General features: G+C 38.9%; 1 protein-coding gene across 2 annotated transcripts in view; it reads right to left on the bottom strand.

Moving 5' to 3' along the window:
* The window catches only part of znf438 (zinc finger protein 438), a 59,678-nt gene that overhangs the window by 9,734 nt on the left and 38,716 nt on the right, over positions 1-11,228 (bottom strand). Inside the window, exon 2 of one of the 2 annotated variants that reach the window (XM_067429675.1) lies at positions 6,729-6,792. The exons of the other annotated variant lie outside the window; for it this stretch is intronic. The gene's annotated coding sequence lies outside the window, so the exon portion shown is untranslated. The remainder of the gene's footprint in view (positions 1-6,728; positions 6,793-11,228) is intronic. 2 annotated transcript variants of the gene reach the window in all.

The following is an 11,228-nucleotide window of genomic DNA, read 5'->3' as shown; positions in this document are numbered from 1 at the left end:
AATAAAAAAATGACCTTCTTCTTTTAAATAATAATAAAATCAATAAAAACGACATTCTTCTTCTGAATAACAAGCGTCATTAAGAATAATAATCATAATAATAATAAGAATCTTACAAATTGTCATGTAATTATTAATGTGAATGAATGGTAGTACTCCACATCCCATCATCATCACTATTGTACACCCCAATACATGTGCCGTGATACGAAATTAAATGCTAATTGTTTCAAAACGTGCTGTAAAATAATGCATTGTGATGGTAATTTATCATCCAAACAGCTATTTAAACTGCTGGAGTGCACTTATCAACCTCCACACTATTAAGAGTACTCGTAATTTGGGTCCATATTTTGTTTTTGTAGGTGCCTTTAATCCCACTCTTTAAACTCCCAAATAAAACAATTTCGTTTTTTTTTCCACTTCCCTGGTGATTGTCTCGATGGGCGCGTCTCAATCATCTCACTAGTTCAGTAGTCAGAGCACTGATCAGGGAGTCAGCCCATTGACTTATGTCCTAGTCAGTGCCCTGACTAGTGGAGTAGTAAGATGATTGAGTGCGCCCGATCTCCACGTCGGAGAAGTTTCGCTTCTTTGCCGTCTTCTGTTTGTCCATGGCGTAAAATGAGGGCGTGGGAGAGGCGGAGACTTGAATATATAGGGGCGTGTTATTCTAATGACGATCGTTTTCAGCCGCCACATTTATTAAGGGCAAGTATTGCGTACACCTGGATTGCAGAGGTACGCACAGCTTCATAAATCAGGCGGTGAGAGGAGTGTAAGCATAATCTTACGCCAACATATACACCAGTTTCTACGCAAGATTGATAAATGAGGGCCAATGTGATTGGCCTGGCCAGAGTTGGGTTTTTCTAGCTTGCAAGCCAACAGAGTTGCTAGACGCCCTGACACACTAGGGTGCATCTAGATGTCTAGCTTAACATTTAAACGGAAAGTTCACTCAAAAATGTAAAATTCTCTCATAATTTACTCATGTTCAAATTGTTTTTAAACCTGTACAAATTTCTTTCTTCTGCTGAACACAAAAGAAGATAATTTGAAGAACGTCAGTAACCAAACAGTTAATGGGACCCATTGACATATTTTTTCTCCATACAGGGAAAGTCAATAGGGAGCAACATTGGGACCAACATTGTAAATCCACTGAATTTAACTGTATGGACAAAAACAGCTTGTTTGTGTTCTTGAGAAGAAAAGGTGAGTAACTTTTTTTGCCAATTATTCTATTGACAGCCCTACTTTTATTCAATCACAAAGTAAAGATAACTAGTAACTATATTATCACCCACATGAACGCACAATAAAATTCTGTTTATTTTAAGCTCACAGCAAATGTTTGAGCTCCTTTAATTCAGCTAGATTCAAATTGACAGTAAATGTTTTTATTGTTCATCAACTGAGAAAAACATAGCTCTGAACAGATTCCAACATTATAGCTATGAGAAAGATTATTAAAACTTTATAGTTATTTTTTATTGTTATGGTTATCTTTCTTGGTGTGAAGGGGCTTGGCTTAAATAAAATAAAATTAGTGGTACTAACTAAGAACAAAAGAGAGAAAGCAAAACTTTATAGGAACGTAGGTAGAAAGACACAGACCTGCATCAAGTTTTCCTGAGTGATGGAGGGTGTGGTTAAAGATCTCTGTGTATAATATCAGAACAGAGAGGTCGGGGAAAAGGAGCCTGTTATAATATGCACATTTTTAATGTTAGAGAATATGAAACTGAGCATCAAAGCTTATGCAGATACTCCTGCCTCAGTACTTGTTCAGGTCTGGGGACCCAAGGGAGTTAAGAGTGAACTTGGGTAGCTTTAAAGAAGTAATAAGATGAGCAACGGTTATCTAGATAGGGTACAACCAAAAATAAAGTCTGTTTGCACATAAACACGGTTGTGTTTGCATGCGATCATTGGCCGACATTGCTTTTATTTCCACAGACAAGTGTATTCTCACTCTCTGCTCTCAGGGTTAGAGGGATAGATCACTTCAAAATGAAAATTCGGTAACATTTACTCATGACGTTCCTTCCTTACTCCAAATATAAGAAAATACCAATAAATTAGCCTATATGACTCTTACAATAGCTGTGTGTGAGGAATACAGTAACATTTGGAAGCAGAATATAGCACACAACCCATGAGCTACTTTTTATGGGGCTTTTTGTCATTTCTGCCGCTTGTCAGCATTCACTTGCATTGTAAAAAAAGCAGCATGAACAATCTGGCGAGTAAATGACGACAATTTTCATTTTGGATGAACTATCCCTTTAAGCTTCGGCATGCAGTTTTACCCTCGGTCCCTCTGAAATCTCGCAGGAATCATGCACATTGTGTTCAACAAAGGCACCAGTTGTAAATCTAGACTTCAGAGCGTGTGTCATGTGATGGAGGAGCTGTCTCTCATTTCCCTGCCATAGAGAGTCTCTCTGATATAGCAGCTGTTTCTCTGATGAGTTGGAGAATCTGGGAAACATTGTCTGGCAAGATCAAAGGGAAGCGGGGCTGTAATTACCACGGTAACCAACAGTAAAGCTGTTAAATTAAGCAGGCTCAACCTTCAGTCTGTTAATGAGAATTTTCTCTCTTTCACTCATTAGAGGCGGCATTTATGAGGCGAGTCAAAACCGCACACTGGGGTCTGGAGAGTTATTTATTGATTGAAGGCATTTATCATACCTAAGCATTCAGTAAATAAAGAGTTATGCAGTTACAACGGAACTAATCAGGTCAGAGCTACTCTACATACAAGACTACACTAAAGCCAGATTCAATTAATCAAAACAAAAGAAAGAACATTCAAAATCCCATCAGAGAAACTTGCGCCTGAGAAAATGGTACAACTGCATAGACACAAGGTTCACTAGTGAAGTCGGTTTGACAGCTGTCACAATTACTGATGTGCAGCTTTAACACGTTTTCAAAAGACTGAAGAGAGCGCACGAGTTTTGAATTCAATTATTAAATATGAGGCCCACACCTAAAGTGTACTTTTCCATATTTTGTTTCGAAAATGTAATTGAAACAGCTGTCTATTTTATAACAGGGTCGATGGTAGCAAAGGGAGTTCTCGGATCTCCTGAGACGCTCCAAAAGGGATTTGTCAAGGCCTTGGTCGCTCATTGACTGTAAACACAGGAAATGTACAGCTGGATCCAGAACTTAATACTGTAGACTATGTACTATACACTACATCACCCCCAAAAAACATGACTAGACCTAAATCCAAAACATTTCACTATGTTAAGCTAGCAGTTGCCTCTAAAGTGAGTGACAAGCATCAATGGGTGGGTTTACACGCCAGTAAGCAGATAACTCCAAAAAAATCAGCTTTTTTTTTTTTTTTTTAAATAACCAGTTTTCCCCGTTTACATGCAAACCAGTAAACGGACAACGCAAGTTAACCGCGTTTACATTTATAAACAGGGTTATCCTTGTAGTGACGTCAAAAATAATAATGTCCGTATATCTGACTCTGAGTTTTTCAAATGTTACGTCAGTTGTGATGTTTAATAAAGCATGCACCTTGTCAGCGGGAGATTTACGGCTCATATTATCCCTTATGCAGTTATGCAGCGTTTTGACTGAACCTCTTCTAGGCTACTTCTGCTGCATGAGAAGAGAGAACACCTCTTTACAATTTTCTGTGTCTTAAACGAGTCTGTGTTTGTGATATATGTCCTTATTTCATGCAAAACGCTCGCTCGCTCTGTCTGTCTGGATGCATTTAAATCTGCTCTAAGTTTGCGTTTTTGTCACCTATCACACATGCGCACTTCAATAAGCCGACAGAAAGCAGGTTAATGCGTTTACATGCAGCGCGAAATCGAGGTAAGAGGCAAAAAACTACCTGTTCCGACCGGTTTATGCCATTTATGACCTTACTCCGATAACAGAAAACGGGTTACTGCGGTCTGCGTTTACATGACCATGTTCATTGTCGGTTTATTGGGCATAATCGGCTTAAGAACGAGCATGTAAACGCACCTAATGATGCAAAGAATGGGGCTGTATGCCAAGTAATGACTATAACAGATCCCCATTGAGATTTTATAAGGACTGGTAATGAAGAACCATGACTTATCAATAATATCTTAGCATTATTGCAGTGGGTGGTAAACGCAGTCCTAGCAAATCTGACCTCAACCATATCAGCTTAAATAAAGATCAACTGTGTCACTGTGCCACAAGAGAATAAGAATGCTGTAGGAAACAAGGTCAAGTGATTGTTTTATACATTGGGATATAAAGCCGAGCTGGCAGCCGAAGAGCAACCATTTTAGATTTAATATGAACCTGTTACTGAAGCAAAACAGTGAACATAATCATGCTGAGAATGTGTTGTTTAAAAAGTTTGTAATTCATGTTGGTGCATGGCAATAGTGCGTGTCAGTGCTGTTTCTAGTGGTAGTCTGTCTAACTGTTCCTCCATCTCGCTTTAAAATTCAGCATTCTGAGTAGAATTCAAACCTGTTCGATAGGTTTTGTAGTCTGCTTTGACATTTGATGCGCTCTGTCCTATCATGGACTGGAGCACACTGTGCGCACAGCGGCAGTTCATGTGAAATTTACGCAAAACCAGACGTTATTCGACCCAATGGAATGTATATTTACACTGTCTGAATCATTCCCTATCCCATATAGTGCATTGTGAGACATTAAATTAGTGCTAAATTCGGCAGGACAATGTTTCTCCAGGATTGAGTTTGGACACCACTTGTGTGAGCTTTCTGCCAATCTGGGTGACCTTCTTAAACCCACTGCAAACTCTCTGTGGGGACATCTTTCAACCTCACACAAACAGATTCCTATTGAAAGACTGTATTTCACCAGTTAAGGGGTCATATGTTGTGATTTCTTGTTTTTTTCTTTCACTTTAGTGTGTGTTATGTAGCTGTTTGTGCATGTATAAGATCTACAGTTACAAAACTCAAAGATATGTTATTTGTTAAAGTTAAGGCTCAGCCACACTTTCCTAAAACACTTTTTAAACACATCCCCACAAATCTATGTTAGTATGTGGGGCTAGAGTTTCATAACACCGGACAAATGCAAAGAAAGGCGGCATAACTTTTGTTTTCGCTCGAGTATTGTTGCCGCCTGCGTCGCCATGTCGTGTAGATGCTGTGATCTTCGTTGCGAAAGCCACACTACTTTTTTTGGCCTTCCAGAAGTGGGGACAATTTGGGTATAACTCAAATATTTGACTGTGACCGTTTCTAAGTCTTTGTCATTTCTATAACAAATGCAAACTGACCAATCTGATACTTTCTGGACCAGTCGCACTACCGATGCTGATCGATCAGTTTGCTCATCTGCATCATCCGGATCAGATTAGGGCTCTATTAGGCCCGGATCAGATTAGGGCTCTTGATCAAGTAGGACTGACATTATCCTCTGTCACTGCTTTGCAAGCTGATGTTCCAAATATGGTAATTAGTGTGACATTTCCGTCAGACGCAATAGGTATTTGGGCAAATCACAATGCACTGGATCGCTGGCCAATCAGAGCACACAGTGCTTTTCAGAACAAAGAGCTTTGTAAAAATCGACAATAAGAATAATATACCATGTGTGTAAAATAATTACTTTTTTTGAACCTAAAACACATTGCATTAAACCAAATACAACCATATGACCCCTTTAAAATGTGCTAAATGTGACTGCTCCTTAAATTTGTCAAGAAACAGAAATTGCTATAATTTTTTTCTTCTATTGTGACATATACAGCTTCTTGAGTTGATGTAATAAATGTAGGGTCACGCCCGTTTCACACATACTCCGTCTGCAGTGCGTGTGCGGTGCGTGTTGCGTTGCGTATGCAGTACAGGATCCGTACGCCCTGTTGTGCTTTCACATATGCTGCGTTTGCAGTCCGCAACTCATCCGCTGTTACATAGCCTACCACAAACACAGCATTTATTAATGATTTTTGATTTAAAATCCAAAAGCTGTTACTGAACATGGCTCGTCAGAATTGCAATTGTCTTTGTTTACTCTTTCATAGAAGTCAGGTTAACGTACTACATTTAAACAACATTTATTCATATTTATATACTTTAGATTTAGCTCACACAAGAGGCAAAACATTTAAACATAGGTTATAGCCTTAAATCACAAACATTTTAAATTAGAAACTTACAATAGTCTATTCAAAAACAGCCGACTCTCGTCTTTTCTTTCGTTTTTACACCCTTTTAAAAGAAATCCTGCGCAGGTCAAAAAGAACTTTGCTTTTCACCTCCAAGAAAGTACGAGTGCTATCCATTATGGCACTTTTTTTTTACCTAAATGCCAGGTAAGGTGTCGTTTTGTTGCTTTACTTGAGAGAAAAAGCCATGTGTTGACTTTGAAACAAGAGTATATTTTAAATGATATGCTTCTGTGGTGAAATTACTAGATTTTCGCGTCAGTACATTTTAATGCGAACAATGTTCTATCGCTTTAATGCAGCAACGCAGCGCAGCAAAAAATAGACTCGGTACGAAAACGATCCGTGCACTGCTGCAGACGCAACGCACCTGGAACGGACTGACGGACCGCATCCGCGTGCAGTGTGAAAGCTGTCATCAGTTAACATGGGTACGGAAAAAAATACGCACCACACATGCACTGCAGACGGAGTATGTGTGAAACGGGCGTCAGACTTAGATTTTGTCCATCAGCATAGTAGCACAATAGTCTTCTGTATGATGTTCAGTACATACCCGAAGAATCTTCAGCGTCTCAGCCCCAAGATGGACCAATCCTCTTCAACAGCCCTCTGCTCACCTGAAACAACCACAAAACAAGCACAGTTGAAGCCCATTTACACTTCGGATCGATTGGATTGCTGTCCAATTGGGTATGCGCAATCCATTTACACTCGGCTACATAAATGTGTCTCCACAAATCAGATATAAATCTCATCTACTACTCCCATATGCAAACAGTTCACTACTGTGATGATGCGAAAGCCAGTGAAAGTTTCCACATCATATGGAATAAGTTTTGAGATTTGCGGCCACTCTGTCTGTTTCTCATCCATGAATGTGTAACTCCTGCACTTCCGTATGCTGTCTTAGACATAGTTCCTGTTAGGTGTAAATTTTACACGTGCAGCCTAAACAACCAGAGCCATTTACATATGGTCTTTTCATGATACTGTATTTATCCAATTAGGAAAAAGGATTAAATGACCAAGTGTAAACACCCCCGCAAAGGACCTTTTAACCACATAATCTGTCCAGCAAACAGAAAAGATAGTTTGAGACTAAATAAATAATAAGAACTTCCAAGTAAATTATTCACTTGACATTCTTGATCCACACGGACTACCCCTGTTAGACACTCCCTCGTAAAACAGGGTAAAAAAAGGGATGTGGGAAGAGAAAGGTTTATTCACCTGTACGCTAACTCGCGCCTTTAGCCTCTGTGAGCATCTAAGATGGCAGAGATGATCAATTCCAACACCTAACGCACGGAAGTACACAAACATGCTCTCGAACACCACGGTTTGCAATGCAGGTGCTCAAAAGTCCACAAACACATGGAACAAGCCTTGACTGTAAACACCGTTCCTCTTTAAATCTTCAGCTGTAAATTATGGATGTAACAGTGTGATAGACGAGAGCCCTGGAGTCCCATCAGGGTAAAACACAAAGCTTACATCCCTCACCTTGGATGTGTGTGTGTGTAAGGGTCAAACGGAGTCAGCACCACACAAGGACACAAGCAGATGCTGAAGCACTCAGTCAATAACGTTTAGCCCCCAGACACCGTCGACCTCACCGGGAGGTCCGTATGAAACTGCTCTTTACCGTCTGTATGACTATAATCCGCTGTACAGTCAAGGGAGAAATGATCTCTTTATACGATGTATTACTGAGGTTTGCTTATTGATTATTCATAATGCTTCACAAAGTGGCTCTCTATGTCTCTGAATAATGTATAAGAGTCTCTCAAATACATGGTATTAAAATAAAACGAATCAACTTCAGGGCTTTTATTTGGGAAGTTTTAGAAAGTGGGACATCCTTTGTTTTTGTAGTGATTAGTATAATGAGCATTGTAAGAGTACGATGTTGGTGTGACTGTGCGAATTCATTAATCATATTAAATTGGCTTGCATTGATCGTTCATCTAAGTGATAATAAGAGCATTTAAAAAGAGCTTAAACTGAAGTTCATGTGCCAAATGAGGTGAGGCCAAATATCTACCGCGCAGTGCTGGCAGCTGCCGTAAATAACAAAACAACAAGAACTCTGCAAATGGAGTTCACATAAAGTGCATGAACTGTGCTTCTATAACAAGAAAGTATAATGAAAACATATTAGATTGTTATTTTCTGAAGAAAATGTCATCAGTGCTTGTCATATATAGTGTAATGCAAGTCTATGAGATTTTCTGGCCTGTTTTATTGTTCACCAGGTGAATTCCGCTCAATTCTTGCCAAAACATCAGAAGACTGCTGCGCTTGCAAGTGTGGTTGTCTTCAGCAAAGTCTGTGATTGCTTTCCATACAAAGAAAAAGTCATCATATACGCTGCAGTTCAAAAGTTTGGGGTTGGTAATATTATTTTTTTTAATGATTTTGGAAGAAGTAATTTATGCTCACCAAGGCTGCATTTGTCTGGCGAGAAATATAGTAAAACAGTAATATTGTGAAATAAATCATTTTCTATTCTAATTATACAATGTAATTTAAATGATCAGCAGCCATTACAAAATGAAAGCAATTTAGCAATATAATAAGCAATATAGTGCTTTTAACAGACCCTATGGCCATCCAAAGCGCTTTACATTTTTGCCTCACATTCACCCATTTATACACCGACGGCGATGTCAGCCATGTAAGGCGCCATCCAGCTCGTCGGGAGCAGCTGGGGTTGGGTGTCTTGCACATGGACACTTTGACACATGGTCAGGTGGAACCGGGGATTGAACCACCAACCTTTCGGGTTGTAGACAACGTACATGAACCACTGAGCCACTGCCACCCCATAGAATAGAAAATAAAAAATTCATCCATTCATGTTTGGGAAGCAAATAGTCCAACACTTATTCATTTCCACACCCCCATGTTGTTCCACAGATGCAATAACAGGGTCAGTAAAATAATCAGTTTTCATTTTTGGGCCTGCTATGCCTTCAACAGCTACAGTATACCTCACACATAAATGACCAATCATTCACACGTGACCAATGGCACAAGGCCAAGCCACCTCCAAATGTAAACAATTACTCTTTGATTAAAGCTTTCCTCTCCAAACATTGCATAGTGTTTACCCCAATAGAGCTGCCGATAAAATGCCAGCAGACAGCCAAGTGTGTGCATGTATTTGTGTTTGTCCAACGAAATGGTTTTCAGTGAACACATGATTATCTCAGGCGCACACACACACACAAACACACGCACACACGCACGCACACACACAAACGCACGCACGCACGCACGCACGCACGCACGCACGCACGCACGCACGCACGCACGCACGCACACACGCACACACGCACACACGCACACACACACACACACACACACACACAATAAGAAGTCCTGTGCTGTGACCTGGAGTCTGTAATTGCACATGAACAGTGTGCTGTGTTTGACTCCATACTACATCATTGCTCAGTGTGACTTGAGGCTTCATGATACAGACACAGGTTTTTGTTTTGTTTTGTCCAACCCTTAAGTGTGACTAACAACGCTCTTGTCCAATTCCGACTATGTCAGCACTCAACAGCCAAGGGTTGCTGAGTTTGACTTTAGTAAAATGTTTATTAATCTTTCATGTAAACCTGGCGTTTGTTACACGAAGCTTGATCATGGTAAAGTTTAACAGCAGGTAAAAATCATTCCGATATTGAAAATATATGATGAAATCTAATAATTAACATTTAACGTGACAAAAACACCTGTAGTCTTTTAACAGATATCCCAGTAAATGCTGTGGTCTTTTCATAGTCTCTGACTGTAATGGAGACAAAAGGCTGTCAGCACATCACTGAATAAAACAGCAGCAGGTGTTTTTGTTGTCGTTTAAAAACACTAGTTCAGCAACAGACACAAACAGATTTAACAGGGTATGGTTAGAATTGCACACAGCTGTACCCAGGCCTAAATTAGACCGGACAGACTGCATGTCAAAAAGAGAAGCAAAATTATAGCTTTCAACCCTGGACTCTGGTATTAAACTTTAATTGGAGAGCTTCAATGATGTCATTATTACCAGCCATGTGACCAAAATAAAGTACACCAATGTCGTCTAATGAAAAGTCTTCTTTAAAAGCAAATGTAGTACTATGGTATACATTTAAGGTTAAATGAGCTTATCATTTCGCCCTGATAAAAATTGTGATGACGTTCACACTTCAGACAAAAACAAATGTAATTTCTATATGAAAAAGTTATTTTAGGCAAGAATTCAAAAGACAAAAGTAAATTCTATATTAATACTCAATACAAGCTTGTGGAGATGTAAGCGTAAATATCAACGTTATAAAATTAAGTAAAAGCTACTACACTTTTCTGATACTGGTGTTCCCATCATGCAGTGGGGCATGAATTATTAATAAGGTTGATTTTTCTCTGTTTTCCAGCTGTATTTACACGGTTTTATGACGTTGTTAGGTTTAGTAACTTGCCATTTTTGTGACATCTGGAGTTAATTTTCTTCTTAAAATGACATTCATATTTAAAAACAATCCATTGAATGTTACCGTTATTGTGTATTGTGTACCAAGTATTGTGGTCACTATTCGTGTGGGTAGCATGGTATTACATCTATGTAGATATGTTTCTAACTAAAGCATACACTTCAAAAGCGTGGTTTAATTCAGTGTTATATCCCTGTCTAGTGTTATCAAAAAATATCGCAAAAGTAAAGTAAATTTAACAAAGTATAAATTACTCAACAAACTTTAACTGGCCAAGGTAAAGTAGAGTTTACTTAATTCCATACGTGACATTTACTTAAAAAAATCTACATGCAAAAACTTGCGAAAGAAAAAGTAAGTACATTTGACTTTTTTTCCTCCAGTGTCTTCTATGGTTGTGATCATTTTCATTTTATGGTTGTGGTGAAGTGTGTATTTTAATGTTTAACATACTAGCCTAAAATGCTATTATATAAAAATATTTGCTTTTAATTTTTAAATTTGGATAGGTTGACTTCCCAAAGATTGTATACCGTTTGTCAAAAAATGGGAGCAAATTTCTGCAGGAG

The sequence above is a fragment of the Pseudorasbora parva genome, chromosome 21, assembly GCF_024679245.1.
Source record: "Pseudorasbora parva isolate DD20220531a chromosome 21, ASM2467924v1, whole genome shotgun sequence".
NCBI classification, from domain to species: Eukaryota; Metazoa; Chordata; class Actinopteri; order Cypriniformes; family Gobionidae; genus Pseudorasbora; species Pseudorasbora parva.
This window is presented reverse-complemented; position numbering and strand designations above follow the sequence as displayed.